Here is a 14,669-nt window from a genome sequence, read left to right on the forward strand (position 1 = left end):
TGCTGGTAAAAATAAACAAAAATGTGTTTTTACAGGAAGTCAGTGCCTCTTTATGGATGAAACATCTCATTGAAACTGGACAAAAAAAAATGCCGGTGTCATTGTGCACACGTGTGCATCGGCCTTCTGGTGACAGCTGATGAGAGACAAGTTAAGGTAGGTAGGCAGCTTGCAATCAAGTGACAAACAATATAGGTACACTTTTAGTTTTTTTCTTCTTTTTTTAATATTTTTATTAATTTTAATTAAAGCAAATAACAATCCATAAAATGAAATCAAACTTAACACATTTAGTTTTAGTCAGGTTAAAGTTTAAAAAAGATGTCTTAAGGAACTGGTAGAGTTGTAGCACAGAGCTCTTCCTCACGGCTCCGTATGGAATCTGCCTGTGCATTTCCAGATTGATTGGCATTACTGAGCGTGTTGAACTGAGTATCATTACCTTTTGTAACACTAAATGTTTAAAATGCGTCAGTGATACTTCCCAACTGAGAAAATAAGTTCAGTCCTTTGTGAAGTGAATAACATCCATCCCCATTTCCATCCAGATCACTCTGTTTGTTGTTTAAACTCAACATATACTTTATTAATACATTTCTGTTACTGGATTGCACACAACCCTCTCTTTTCTGCTTGGCTGTGCTACTGAGCCCTGAAAATGATCAGTGCAACGCGCATCAAGTACTGCTGCGATAATCACTGGCTCCCAGTGAACCTAAACTGGGCAGAATCCACTTACCTTTGAGCACAAGCAGGATTTGATGTATACGAACACAAGGCATGTTCAATTTGAGTTGGTTACCGTTGTGGAGGATAAGCCCCTCCATACCAGCGGTTAACAGACGACTGGCTCATGTGCTTGCATTATGTCTCACTGACAGTAGTAGGCAATTATGTTTTAATGAATTAACATAAAATTTTCTTTTTCCACATATCACTGCTTACATGCTTATTGACACCTGTGTGTAATTTCAGAATTTTTCAGGATGCTCCCTTCTTCACAGAGCCTAGAATTGTCCTCACAACTTTCTTTGTTGCAGAACCCAACACGACCACTCATGACGCTGACAACACTGGCTGTTCAGTACTGTGATCACCAGGATTAAAAACACAGAAAACATTCTGGAAACACAACAATCACCTCACAACATAGCAACACTTTACAGTAAAGCCTACAAAATGGAAATGATCTCAATCATATTTTCCCAGCAAAACTCTCCTTTGAAATGGCTGGAAAACACTCGAGAAACACCTGAAAAACATTTGAAAAAATGCCAATGAAAAACACCAAATACACAGTGGAAATTAACAACACTCAAGTGTGAACAGGTCCTTAGTATAAAGTGAAACAATGGTTTAGTGCTTCTTCAGTACTAACTTATTAGTTTTGTGCAGTGCTGTAAAAGCCGTCTGGTTAAATAGCCACCTCCACAACTTGTTTTTTTCCTTTTTGATGCCCTAAGCCATAATGTTAAACTGCATTTACATTTACAGTATATAGCACATAATTGCTCTGGTAGTGCACCCTTATTTATTTAATTTATTGAGAAACAAAGCATTCCTCCAACTAAAATGAGAGCCCTTGTAAGGCAGGACAGGAGTGGAGGACAGTTGGACCCTCTTTTCTGGGGCAATGTGGAATAACTGTGATTTGGTAAGCCAATGCCATGTTAACAGAGTGAGGCTCCTTGTCACAAGAGTTTAAAGGAACTGAGTATGAGCCTATAATTAGAAAGAACACAAATAGTGTGTAGCTTGACAGTTCACTTAAATAAATGATTTATTTTAGTTTAAGGGATTGTACTTCTGTAGCCCAAAACTGGCTTATCTAGGTTTTTTTTGCTGACTCCACATGGAGTGAAGACGTACTCTGCAATGCACTGATGCCCCATCCAGGGGTTGTTTCTGCCTTGCACTTGATATTTTTTAGGACTGGTCTGGCCTCTGGGATCTGAGAATGGCGAGCAGGTGTGAAGAATGAAAGAATACATCAATGCTTGCCTTACTTTGCTTCTTTGGTTTCCAACATGCATAAATGAAGAGCAAGTTTACCGTATTAAACAACATTCCTTTCATGTGAGTGTTGCTGGGATTGGCTTTGAATCACAATAAGGAGTGCATACGTGCTCAGATGAATGTAAAGATGTCACAGTCATTGTTGCAGTTGATAATAGCAGCTATTGTTTCTTGTGATAACATCTTGTGTCTTAAAATTGTTGCCTGCTTGGTGTAGATGTGGAGTCAGTTAAATAAGCACCCTGCAATTTCTACGCTAAAAGTGAACGTTAATAGTGCACATTGATCTACATTTTCAATAGGAATAATGTTTCCACATTTGGACATTGTATAAATTTACTATTTCAGATTATATGGGTTCAATAAACCTCGTGACTAGTGGAGTTTAACTCAATTAGGAAGATTACAGGGATACCATATAAGCCTTGGCATGAAGCCTTACTGATACTTTGGGAATTAACAAAGACTTGAAAGTAAATGTGGAGGGCCAAAAAGCTTCAGCAGTCTGCAGTCTGAGGGCCAGTGAGGTGACTGTGGTAAAATCAGCATGCGTATATCAGACCATCTAGGGATGTAAGTGTGGTTATCAGTGCAGAACTCTGACGATTATACTGTAGCTGATGCTGAAATACACCATTGATTTGAATTACATGGAATGGCTTGGGCACCTCGAGATGAGGTTTAGAAACTCAGCCTGTGAAGCTCTAGGCATCTTGAAAGACATCAGCAAGGTTTTGGAAAAACACCAATTCTTGTTCCACTCCATTGGAACAGTGTTAATTCTAATATGTTTTTACAAGTAATTAAACACTGCCAGACAACTAGCTTGAAAAATAGGTTTTTGGGAGCGGGTCCAAGACTTTTGCACAGTACTGTAGGTCATGCGGATGTACTACAAATAAGCTTTTATAACCATTTGAAATCAGAACCAACTCGTCTCTTATTATTACAAGCATAAATAAATGAATCAGGCCTTCTTAAATTTATGGTTAAAAAAATAAACGTGCATCAAAAAGGATGCCATAAACTCCAGAGGGGTATTAAAAGAAAAAAAACAATGACAAATTATCAGCACACCAATGGAGTACATATTAAGAAATTAATGAAGCAGTCACGGAGCAAAGCTTGGCAAAGACAGCAGAACGCCAAATACAGCAAGAAACGTTCTTGAAGGGTTCAAAAGAAGTGAAGTTAGCTAAATGAGAACTACAAAGGGACCTTCAATTAAATGATCCTGATTCTATTGGAGACCACTGATCTGCACTAACTCACACATGGAGTGCAGGCACCATTGTACATGTAGATAAGAGTTTAGATTGTTATCTTAACTTACTTTTGGATAACAGCCTTTTTGATACAGCAAACATTGTATCATTGCAGATGTCTGAGCTGGAAGACCACTAATGGATAGAGTAAATTAAGACTGCCTGGATTAATTAAATAGGGATATCTTTTGATGCTCTCTTTTGTAGGCCACTTTGGATAAAACTGTCTGCTAAATAAGTGAATGCAAATGCAATAAGGTGTAAACAATTGAAGCAATTGACATTGTCAGACATTACTTAAATGGTCAGTACAGATGCAGACACATTATTGTGAACACTCATGTAATTTGGGGTCATGAGACAAATAATATCAACATTTACATAGGAGAGGATCATCAAAAAAAGATGTGTTGGATCTCAAAACATTAAATCTCTTTAAACACTGAACAAATCAAGTTATCTTTCTAAGAAAATCTCAAACTCCAATTTGATACTGATGTGAGACAGGGTATCTGGGATTATTGTAAGTGACTGAAATGAACAGGAGATAATAAAATTAACCAGAATCGTAGTCAATGCCAGGCAAAAGACCAAAACCGCAAGGTAAAAATAAATCAAGCAAACAAAGCACAGGGGCAAAACCAAAAATCAAAGTCATAGTAAAAGGAAAAGAGAATTAGGACACCTGAAGCAAAGCTAGTAGATCTCCTCCATGAAAAGCTTGTTTTGTTTTTTGTTTTTTTTAACCCAATTAAAGGATACTTTCTGCTGCTATGGCCACATTTATACCAGGACATCCAGTGACACCATCAAAGTAATGAATCAGGGTCTCTTGACCTGTCCATTGCAGCACATAAACAAAATGAAATAAAATACATAAAAAAGTGTATTATGACAGATATCTAAGCAGGCCTTGATGTGAACACAATGTCAGTGTTAGTGATCAAGGTTACAGTAGCAGTGTTTACGCCACAATTGTATGCACTTTGACATCAGTTTTTGCATAATCTAAGAAGTAAACATGCAGCTGTTAGACTGGCATCTCTTCCAGTTCTCTGGTTTGGGTATCTAAACACAAGACATGACAAAACATTTAAGATGTCTCTGTATTATATAAAAAAACTTGGGACGAGACAAGACCTGTTCAGGGAGATGAGAAGTGACCTTCACAGAAAGACAAAAGACACTTTCACGTCCCACAAGACTAGACTTTGAGAGAGACTTAACCACGCCCGGGGCTGGAAAAGACAAAGAGTAAATGACAAAGAACATCACAGAATTCAAAAACGTTGGCATGATACACACGCAGAGCAGGTTATAGATAATGAAGTAGGTACATTCAAAAGTCTCAAAAAAATGATAGTAAAGGTCACATTAGCGCAAAGAAATGGAAAATATTACTCGGTGTAACAAGAGAACAGCGAAAAGAGATCGAGTAGTGTTTGAGGCTGTCTGGGGGAGAAGAGAGACAAGGCAGTGAGACAAAAGGAGAGCTGCTGTACAGGCTTTTAAACGTTCAAAGTGCTGCATGACATGCAGATCACGCGGCACAGCAGCAAGACAGCAGCTGATTGAGCAAAGTGGAGGTAATAAAAAACAAAAAACTGTATTTGTTTCCCATTCTATCACCGTTTGAGAGGGGTTTCAGAGGTGCGTTCAGCCCCCCTCTTCACAACGGCGCGTAAGCGCAGGTGGGTGTGGGAGAGTGTTTGAGCGAAGCAAGCAGGGTATAATTAAAATAAGATGTTACATTACAGAATTACAAGGGAATGAGAATCGGGCAACTCGTAATGATTTGTTCAAAGATCTAATGAGACGCACGAGTCAGGCAGCCCTTGTGCATGTCCTTAACAAATCCACCAGCAAGCAGTGGCAGCAAAATGGAAGACCGCGCTTTAGCTCTGGTCCCGTTGAGCTGCACTGAACCGACCTGTTTGTTCTCACGTGCGGTACTGTAGCTTATAGCCTGTAATGTGATGTGTAACAGAGTATTAACTGGAGGCTAAGTTACCATCATAAAAAGGAGCCTCAATACTCATCTGCTGGAATACTGTGATTGCTGCAGTCAAAAGTTTACAAAACCTGAAGGCAAAAAACGCCCAATAATGTTTCCTAAGCCAGCAGTTTTATTGGTTTAATTTATTAAATCGATGGGAATAAGAACATGCAGTACATTTCAAAATTCTAAATTCAAGTTAACAGTGACAATAAATGAATGGCTAAACAAACAAAGTAAAACAAGAAAGATAACCAGATGAACTTCTTGAAAGTAATAAATGGGGGAGAACTTTAAAAAGAGAAGTAACAATGAAAAAATGAAGTTACTGAGTTTACGTCAAGACAGAATTTGCTATTCAAAAAATCTCAAAATTGATAAGGGCCAAGCACAAAATCCTAATCTGAGAATCAAAAGACAATATGATCAGAAGAGCACAACCTTACAAAAAGGAAAGACAAAAGGACTGAAGAACACATTGGCCTAAGCAAGCTAATGCCACAAGAACATAAATGTGGCAGTGGGTGACTTAAACAGCCATAAAGTAACTGATGCACTAATGACTAAAGTACCTTAGAGCTATAAATTAACTAGAGGCTCTGCCCTAGCAAACAATGAACATAATTACAGGTGAGGCAGGAGTTAAAAGAACTGAAAATAAAATTTTAAAGAAAACATAAACAAGGGAAGCAAACACAAAAAAAAATGTAAATGAGGCGAGGTAGAGCAAAAGTCCTAACACCTGCGAGCAGTTCTCACAGCAGATGAAGGGACAGCACTGAACAGACTGGGAAAATCTAAAGAGGCCGAAGATATACAGAAAGTTTATACAGGATACTGAAAGTAAAAGGTTTTGAGTTTAGCACTGTTACAAGCTCTGTCCTTTCACAATGGCATGAGCAAGCAGTCCAGCTGAACTGACTTTTACTGTTGGATTTTGGAATGAGAAATGGCTTTGTAGTAGAAGTAGCAGAGTAAGTATGGTTTAAAGATCTTCAAAAATAAACTCTTAATGCTAAAGAAAGTGAGTATATCTTCTAATCTCCTGTTGTGTGCGCTGTTATACTACTTCTTCCAACCTGATCATTTCCTGATGCCTCATACTGATGCCATTGACAAGCAGCAGCCCTCGCACTCCATCTGCCAGAATGCGGAGTACAGCAATACAATTCCCTGAACCGAGAAGAGATGGCTTGTTTGGCATGATCTTGTTTTAACACAGGTATGAATAGCATTTTACATGGGAATAGAACACAGCTGAATGTTAAAAGATTTTCTGCTTACACGAGTGATACTGTAGTATTTATAGCACATCTGGCTGATATCATTACATGTGGCAGCTGAACAGGTGGGTGACCAAACCACTGACCGTGCTACCGACCGACGGAGGTGGCATTTTCTAAATACTCTACGATGAGCATTGTATGAAGCTAGCTATCAGCTAGCATCATATCATTTTTTTGAAACGCCATTCATAATGTTTTCATCTCGCTCTCTGAATATTCTTGCATGGTACTCATTTTATAATAGCTTATAAAATAGCCTGTCAGTTTCCTTCAGAAAGAAGCTGCAGCCCAATGTCTGTGATTAACTGTTAAAGGGGGAGCACATCTATTGGGCATGTATGGACAATTAAACTGCTGATAAGTGTATTAGGCAGGCTGAGAGAAACATGTCATATATCACGCTGTGATTTGTACTAAAAACACAGGCACTCCAGCAAGCGCAGAGCTGGTGTTTGTTTTACTTGATCACTTTCATTGCCTTTTATACTAACTGATAAATAAAGAGAAGTGCTGGCATTGAATTTAACTCTGATTTTCTGAGCTTTTCAGATATAATTAGCCAGCCTGCTCCCTTGTGGCTAAACATGTAAGGGTTCTGCATTTTTATACTTTTAACCCAGTCCTGAGGCACATCATTTGACACTCTAGATTATGGCTTCCCAGTTGTATAGAACAAGTATGAATATGAATAAATATGTGACAAACGGAGGGGATAGCAATGAGAACGAGGGGGGCAATGAGTGCACATTTTGAAATGTTTGTAAGGCAACTTAAACTGCACATCAATTTAGATGAAATGAAAACAGAAAAAAACATGTAAGGCAACATATTAAAAGCAGACAAATATAATGAAGTCACTAAAACAGCTGTGCCTGAATGCGTAAGTGTCACATCTGTGGCAAGTCTACTTGCAGCTCCTAGCCCATATTCTCTGCGATGCGGGTGACAAAAGAGATTATTAGATAAACTATGGGCTTTGGAAAAAAACAGCAGCAGTTTCCAGTATCGGATAAAATGAGATTATAAAACTGAAAAACATCTTGTGTAAAGAGAAGCCATGTGACATGCATGGAGAAGATCACACAGGCCTAAACTATCGCACAAATACACTACTTGTCATCCCAATGAGTGTCCTGAGACAGACTGCTAGCATGCAAATCTAAAACTGTCATAATTAATGTAACAGTGGAAAATGTTTAATCCAAATTGAACAATTCCTTAAACCACACCTAATGCAAAAACCGGACTGTTCTAATCAGTGACCACTAAAAAACTAAAAGTCCAGTATGATTAAGGCCATTTTACTGTATTCATTCAGTGCAGTCCAAACCCTAAAGCCATTTGTAATTAATTAGCAAACATTTCAATAGCCAGATTTACTGTATAGAAGAGCACTTGCACGTAATGAGAATACATTTAAAAAGTGTGATATGAAGTTCTTTCATGCATCCACTTTGTAAAAAGTTTAGCACCCTTTTGGGTAGCACAGGGCACAAGGCAGGGAATGGCAGGGAGCCAGTCTACTGGAGGGCACTCATGGTCTACTAAGAGTTGCTAATTAACCCAATAAGTATGCCTTTTGGATACAGGAGGTAAAATGATAGTATCTGGAGTTCAACCCACAAGGAATTGTGGAAATCACCAGACAAGCAGTGAAGCAGACTGTGATTTGATACCAGGACTCTGGAGCTGAGGGGCAGCAGCATAAACTAGCAGCCTAGCATGACGCCCATGGCCGGACAGAAATGAACTTTATAGGAACAGGTGGCTAGGATAATCCAGACATTTTGGATTTGATTTATACAATTTACAATGAGGTGTAGAAAAATGCCAAACCAAGAAAAGTATACAAAAGATCAAATTTATCACAGTTTGGTGTTTTAAATAGAAAGCTGTATGCCATTTTTGGGTGACTAATTTGATTTCATGTGACCTGAGCCAAAGGCAGTTTGTTCTCCTTAACCAATCTAAGGATGCACTGTATAGTTAGTCGCCGCAAATGAAAAGACCTTACAGTTTAATGCGTGTGAGAATACAAACTTGTTAGGGAAGACACCACAGCCTGTCCTTTCTGTTTAGAAATGTCACATCAGCCCTGCTGTTAAACTGAGCAGACAGAACCTGTCCAGCTGGTCTATAAAGTGACAGCATGCCAAGGTGGAGGTGGTGGTCTTGACAAGTCTGCCTTCTTTTCCCATTTTACCACTTTCTTTGTGTTGTGGAGACATGCTTAAACTCGGAGAGAAAAAATACGAGTAGTCAGAACCAAAACTGTGTTGTAATATGTTTATCCTTAGCTTTTGATCATTTATACATTACAATATTTTATAGTCCTAGTTGTTCACTGCCAAGTATCTGAGTTATATGTAAAGTTATCACAAACTTCTCACATAACATCCTCATGAAGCAGCAGGTTTATACAACTGAAGGATGAGTGGTTTAAAGGAATAAAGCAAAACACACGTGCGTAAGATTATTTGGTAATGCCAAATTAGCCCGCGATGTGTGAGTATGGTTTTACTCGGGTATATCCTTTAAGAGAATGGTGACCCTTTCAATGGTGGTTTCATTTCTTTAACCCAGTGGATACTGGGTAGACGCTGCCTCTTACAACCCTGAAACAAACAAAGCGGGTACAGTATAAGCAGGTTTGTGTAGTTAATACTAGGTTTAGAGGGTCCATATTGTCATGTGAGCAATGACATTCTCACTTGCATGTGATACACGATCAGCCCACGAAAGAGAAAGAGCAATGCAGTCAAACAAAAAATGGAGAGGCCACATAATGAATTATTATAAAGTATCAGATTGCTAGGTTACACTCCACTTTTCTGTGTCTCTAATTCTGTGAATGGAAGCTATTCCCACTTAACCTTCTGTTTTTATTTATTTATTTGTGAGAAAAGACATACAATTTAAAGAATACTTCCCAAGGTGTTTTGTTTAATTAGATGTATTTCACATTCATTGATGCCCACAGACCGAACTTCATTCCTACTTGTTAAGGAATTCGGCCCCTGGTTTCGGTTCAAATAGTAAAGTCCTATATAAAGCAGGCATTGTCTAAAATTCTGGTAAAACTCACCACAATAAGGTTTCAGGATAAGCAGCCGCTTATATACTGCTCATCATCAGCTCAATGTCTTTTTTCTACAGAATTAAAGGTGACATCTCCGCTTAGCAGCCACAAGAAAATGAACGGAGTCATGTGTAGAGGCATTCATGACAGCACGACACATCTCTACCAAATTCAGTAGCAGTACAAAAGCAGCTGGGAAAATTGTGCATGGACTTACAGTTTTTTATGTATCGAATGAACTTGAATTCCACCTTGTTAGCTTGAACTGTAGTTTTATGTAGTTTAAAGCACCACGTAATGGCCGAGCCCCATGTAAAATACAGACTAAGAAACACACAGACACACGAGTCAAAGATTTAGTAAATTGTGAAAGAGCCTTCAATTAGGAATGTGACTGGAATAAAGTCCTCAAGTTTGGCACGTGTGTAATAACCAGTCTACATTGTAGACCTGTATTTTATATAACAACATTTCCAAAATCTCCGATGACTGGTTAGGACAACATTGTTATGTTTACAGTATCAGGTGTCTAACTTTGACAATAGCTGGTGTTCCTGTCACCTAGGAAAATGACGTGACATTTCAGCCTCAAGCAAGTGTGGAACCATCTGCTTATGTACAAAGATGTCATATTCCATATAGTGGAAAGGTTTTACATGTCAGACTAACAATGAAGTCCAAAAATATCTCTTTATTTTCATAGATTATGCCAAACCATTCAATTATGTTAATCAAACCAAAATAAAACAAAAATGATATTTGCATTATGATTTTCAAACAGAAAGTTCTCATTATCATGCCGTGCACCGCTCACATCATGCACCATCCATCCTTCTCTGCAAGTTTCATTCTTCTGCTGACGTTGCTCCAAGTTTAAAAAGGAGGTATATCATTCAATCACTTGGTATCTTTCTGATTACATTTTAAGACATTTTCTTGAGTGTTATTTCTAGTTATTGATTCTAACTGGAGAACACATTTCTTAAAAGATTCAATTCTGGAAAAATGTTTCATGATTATGACAGGCAGCTTCAAGCTGAACACCAGCATCATTTATGTTTGACAGTTTCACATAATAATTTGGAGAACAGAAAATTAACTATTACTGAATTTAGTGTGTTTAAGTGCTTAAGGACGGTGACACATTACATTAGCTTAACTGAGCTAAAAATATTTTGCTGCCAATTTTTGTTTGTACTCAGCATCTGATGCTTCTCGTTTTATTTTCCAACCAAAGGTGGCCAGAACTGATGGATTCCAAATGCCTTAATACGGCTTTTCCATTGTTGCACAGTCCTGGTGGTGCTCTGTAGTTGGCAAGTAAATTCTCAACAATATTCTTGAATGCTTTCCATGCAATTTCCTCCGGCCCCTCTAGCAGATCTTCAGATGGTCATTGATGACATGTCTGATTTGTGGACCAAGAAAAGTGCTGTCCTTTATCTTGGCAACAATTAGTCTATTTCAAACATCAAAATCCATCATCTTCTTATTCATCACTATATTTTTAATCAGTTTTATATAAAGAGGAGGCAAAAATATCTTTGTTGCATTGTTAAGTGATTTATCATTTCTTAATGTAATGAGATTTTTCAGCACGGCTGTCCCATTTGCAAGTAAAAGAACAGGACTTGGTCAATCTGAGCTACATTCCTAGCCACTACTTTTACATCACCTGAGATGTTTCAGTTGTAGTCACTGTATCGTCGATGTACACTTATAATATGAGAAGAAATAAAGATAGGTGACTGCAATAAAACACTATGTGATAGCAAAATGTAAAAGTGATTTTTATGACGAGCAGGCCAAAATCCATAAGAAACTCCCAGAAGGGTTTAGGAAGAAACATTTTCTCTGTCTAGAGTCCTTTGTTTTGTTTCTGGGTTTACCGGATTGGTTTCTTTTTGTAGTGCACACTGATCTTAGCTCTGTTTGCAAAATATAATCCCTACATTCCCATCTGCAGTTTTGTTCCAAATTCCCACCAAGATGAAAACTGGATATGGAGATACCAAAACGTTCACGACTACAAAAGGAGTTCACCAAGGCAATATAGCAATGTTTTATTTCATTAACTGCTTGTCTGAGGATGGATGGATGTGATGAGACAGAGGCTGGAATTAAAACTTGGAGAAGAATGACAAATATCAAATACAATAATTAAATCATGGAGCGAGTCAAGTTTAAGGATGATTTTTAAATATTTAAAAAAAACAAAAGCCAAAAAATGCTGGCCTGCTACTCAAAATAAAACTGGTTAAAATCAAATAACTTTATTAAACATGTGACGAGGGAGGATAAAGAAATAAAGAAAGATAAATATTCAGCATTCTTCAACTTAAACTGCAATAGCATAAAAGGTAATTGTCTCACTAAAGGGAAACAGCCGTGGGAAACCTGGGGTTTGATGACATACAAATGTGTTGCACTAACATAAAATTTAGAAGAGTTCAAGCAACATCAGCCAGTGAAAGCTAGACTATAAACACAGGCAGAGGGAAGAAATTCATTATGAACTGGCCTGCCAGAGAAGACTACCTTGTCTGAAATATAAAATTTGTGTGTTTAAGATTAGATGATACCTCAATGCACAATGGATCGTCAGTAGAGTAAACCTTGAGAAAAAGAAGGCCTGCTACAGAAGCCAACGATGCTTAAAAAGTGAAAGGTACAACACAATGGGGGAGACAAAAAGCAAGATGAATGAAAATCATTAAGGGAGATGCTGAAATGTAACTCCAGGAATCAAAGGAATTCATCATTGACAGAAAAGCCTGGCGAGCTATTGTTCACAAGGTCAGAAACAATTGTAGATAACTAAATGGATAGTCCAACTAAAAACTGACAGATGCTCCCCAGTCACGGCAGATACATAGTAATGGAGGTGTGTAGCTCAAGTAGTTAATGAGTAAAATTCTGTTGCTTTCTTTCAGTGAAAGATGAAAGTCACACAAATGGCACCCATGCAAACTGTGATAAGCTATGTGCAGTTTTATAATGGGTGTGTGAGCAAAACATCAACTCTATTGTTATTTTTCTGTCATTCAAAAATGTATAAAGAGCCAGATATATCAAATAACTGAGGCCTTAGTTTAATGCTTATATTGTTGTACATTAGTCTAACTGTCCGTTTTAGGCAGTTTTCTCATTTGGTCAGCCTTCATTTACAAGCACACAAAGCTGGTTCACATTTCATCGTCTCCCGGTGGTCATAAGTTAAGGAAATAATAAGGTAATGGAATCAGTCCGTGGTGCTGGTCAGGCTGACATCAGTGTTAGTTGTAGTGGCATTATGGGTGAAGCATTTCTCCAGAGGAGTTATAGATTGTTCAGGAGGCATTTCCATAGGTGGTGGTAAGGTGAGGGGTTCCACTGCAGTCAGATACATGAACGTTTAATTCCTGCTGATTGTGGGGCACATATCAAGCATTGATATAATCAGACAACTCTAAGTATGTAAAATACTTCCGCAGATTCTATGTAGTTCTGTTCTTGACTGCTGATTTATTCTCTTTTAGAACTGCTGCCATGAACAGTGCTTTAATATGCTGGTGATCTTCTACATTAATATTTAGAGCAGATAAAATACATTTCAGGAACATCTAGCCTAATGCTACTTATAGATCCATCATGAGCAATTTATTCTGGCCATAATACATCTACTTATAACAAGCCTAAGAATTCTGAATAGAGTAAGAAGAAATGTAACAGAAATCTTAGTTAGTCATTCTTTAATTACAGTGGTGTGTAAAAGTATTCAATCCCCTTGCAAGTCAACATAATTTTCTACGTGACAAAATATTTGTACACATATTTATCCAATCAGTATTTTTAATGTGAACTCTTATGCTAAAACAATACATTTCCATTTTCTGTAAATACTTAACTAAAGAAGAAAAACTCAAAAGTTAGTGTTTGCATAAGTATGTAAACCATTTGTGCTTTGTAAGCTCCAGGTTTACACAAATGACATAAAGGTGACAGTCATTTGACAGTCATAATTAAACATAATTAGGTACTACTTGTGAGTCCTTTATCTCTCTCCAGATATAAAAGGCTCCCTTTGTAAGGGCCATAGCCTTTGTTGGACAATCACGGCAACAATGAAGACAAAAGAACATTTTGCTGATGTGAGAAACAAAGTCATTGAAATGCACAAGACAGGAAATGGCAAAAAAAAAAAAAAAACCAGAAGAGTCTGAATGTTCATTAAGCTCAGTTAGATCCATCATCAGAAAGTGAAAGGTTCACCACAGCACCCAGACTCATATTGGAACAGGCTGTCCCTCAAAACTACACATCAGAGCAAGACATTGACTGGTGAGCGAAGAGACAAAAAATGCAACCGTCGCTCAGAGCTCTCTGGCTGTAACTGGAGTGAAGGCGGAAAGGTCTAAAATTTCAAGAGCTCTCCATGAAACAGACCTCTATGGGAGGGAAGCAAGAAAGAAGCCATTCCTTAAGAAGGTCCACATAAAAGCACATATGGCATACTACAAAGCATGAAAAAGACACAGTTAAGATGAGGGGGAAGGTGTTATGGTTAGATGAGACCAGAATAGAACTTTTTGGCCTGACTACAAAGATGTATGTGTGGCATAAAACTAAAACTGCCCGTGCCTCAAGAAACACCATTTGCTAGGACTGGGAATCTTGTCAGAGGTGAAGGGACAATGCATGGACACAAATACCGCACAATACTGCAGGAATACCTGGTCCAGTCTGTTAAGAACCTACGGCTGAGGAGAAGATTCAACATCCAACACGACAATGACCCTAGGCATAAGGCCAAAGTGCCACTGGAATGGGTCAGAAACAGAAAGGTGAATGTTTTGGAATGGCTGGGTCAAAGACCTGATCTTAATCCTATTGAGAATCTGTGAGACTGTTTGAAAACTGCTGTCCAGGGGTGCCACCCCTCCAACCAACCTGGACGATTACTAAAAATTCTGTTCAGAAAAATGGGGAAGAACCACTCCTGAACAATGTGTACAACTGGTACACACTTACTGCCAAGGCTGTTACCA

General features: G+C 38.1%; 1 protein-coding gene and 1 long non-coding RNA gene across 2 annotated transcripts in view; one reads left to right on the forward strand and one right to left on the reverse strand.

The window, feature by feature from the left end:
• ube2e2 (ubiquitin-conjugating enzyme E2E 2) overlaps nt 1–14,669 on the reverse strand; it is a 424,382-nt gene that overhangs the window by 43,283 nt on the left and 366,430 nt on the right. The window lies entirely within an intron of this gene.
• Nucleotides 6,074–14,669, forward strand: part of LOC120515565 — an 82,747-nt gene continuing 74,151 nt past the window's right edge. Inside the window, exons 1-2 of the long non-coding RNA XR_005630666.1 lie at nt 6,074–6,251; nt 6,401–6,499. This is a non-coding gene — a long non-coding RNA (uncharacterized LOC120515565). The remainder of the gene's footprint in view (nt 6,252–6,400; nt 6,500–14,669) is intronic.

This window comes from Polypterus senegalus, chromosome 15 (genome assembly GCF_016835505.1).
Source record: "Polypterus senegalus isolate Bchr_013 chromosome 15, ASM1683550v1, whole genome shotgun sequence".
In the NCBI taxonomy this organism is placed as follows: Eukaryota; Metazoa; Chordata; class Cladistia; order Polypteriformes; family Polypteridae; genus Polypterus; species Polypterus senegalus.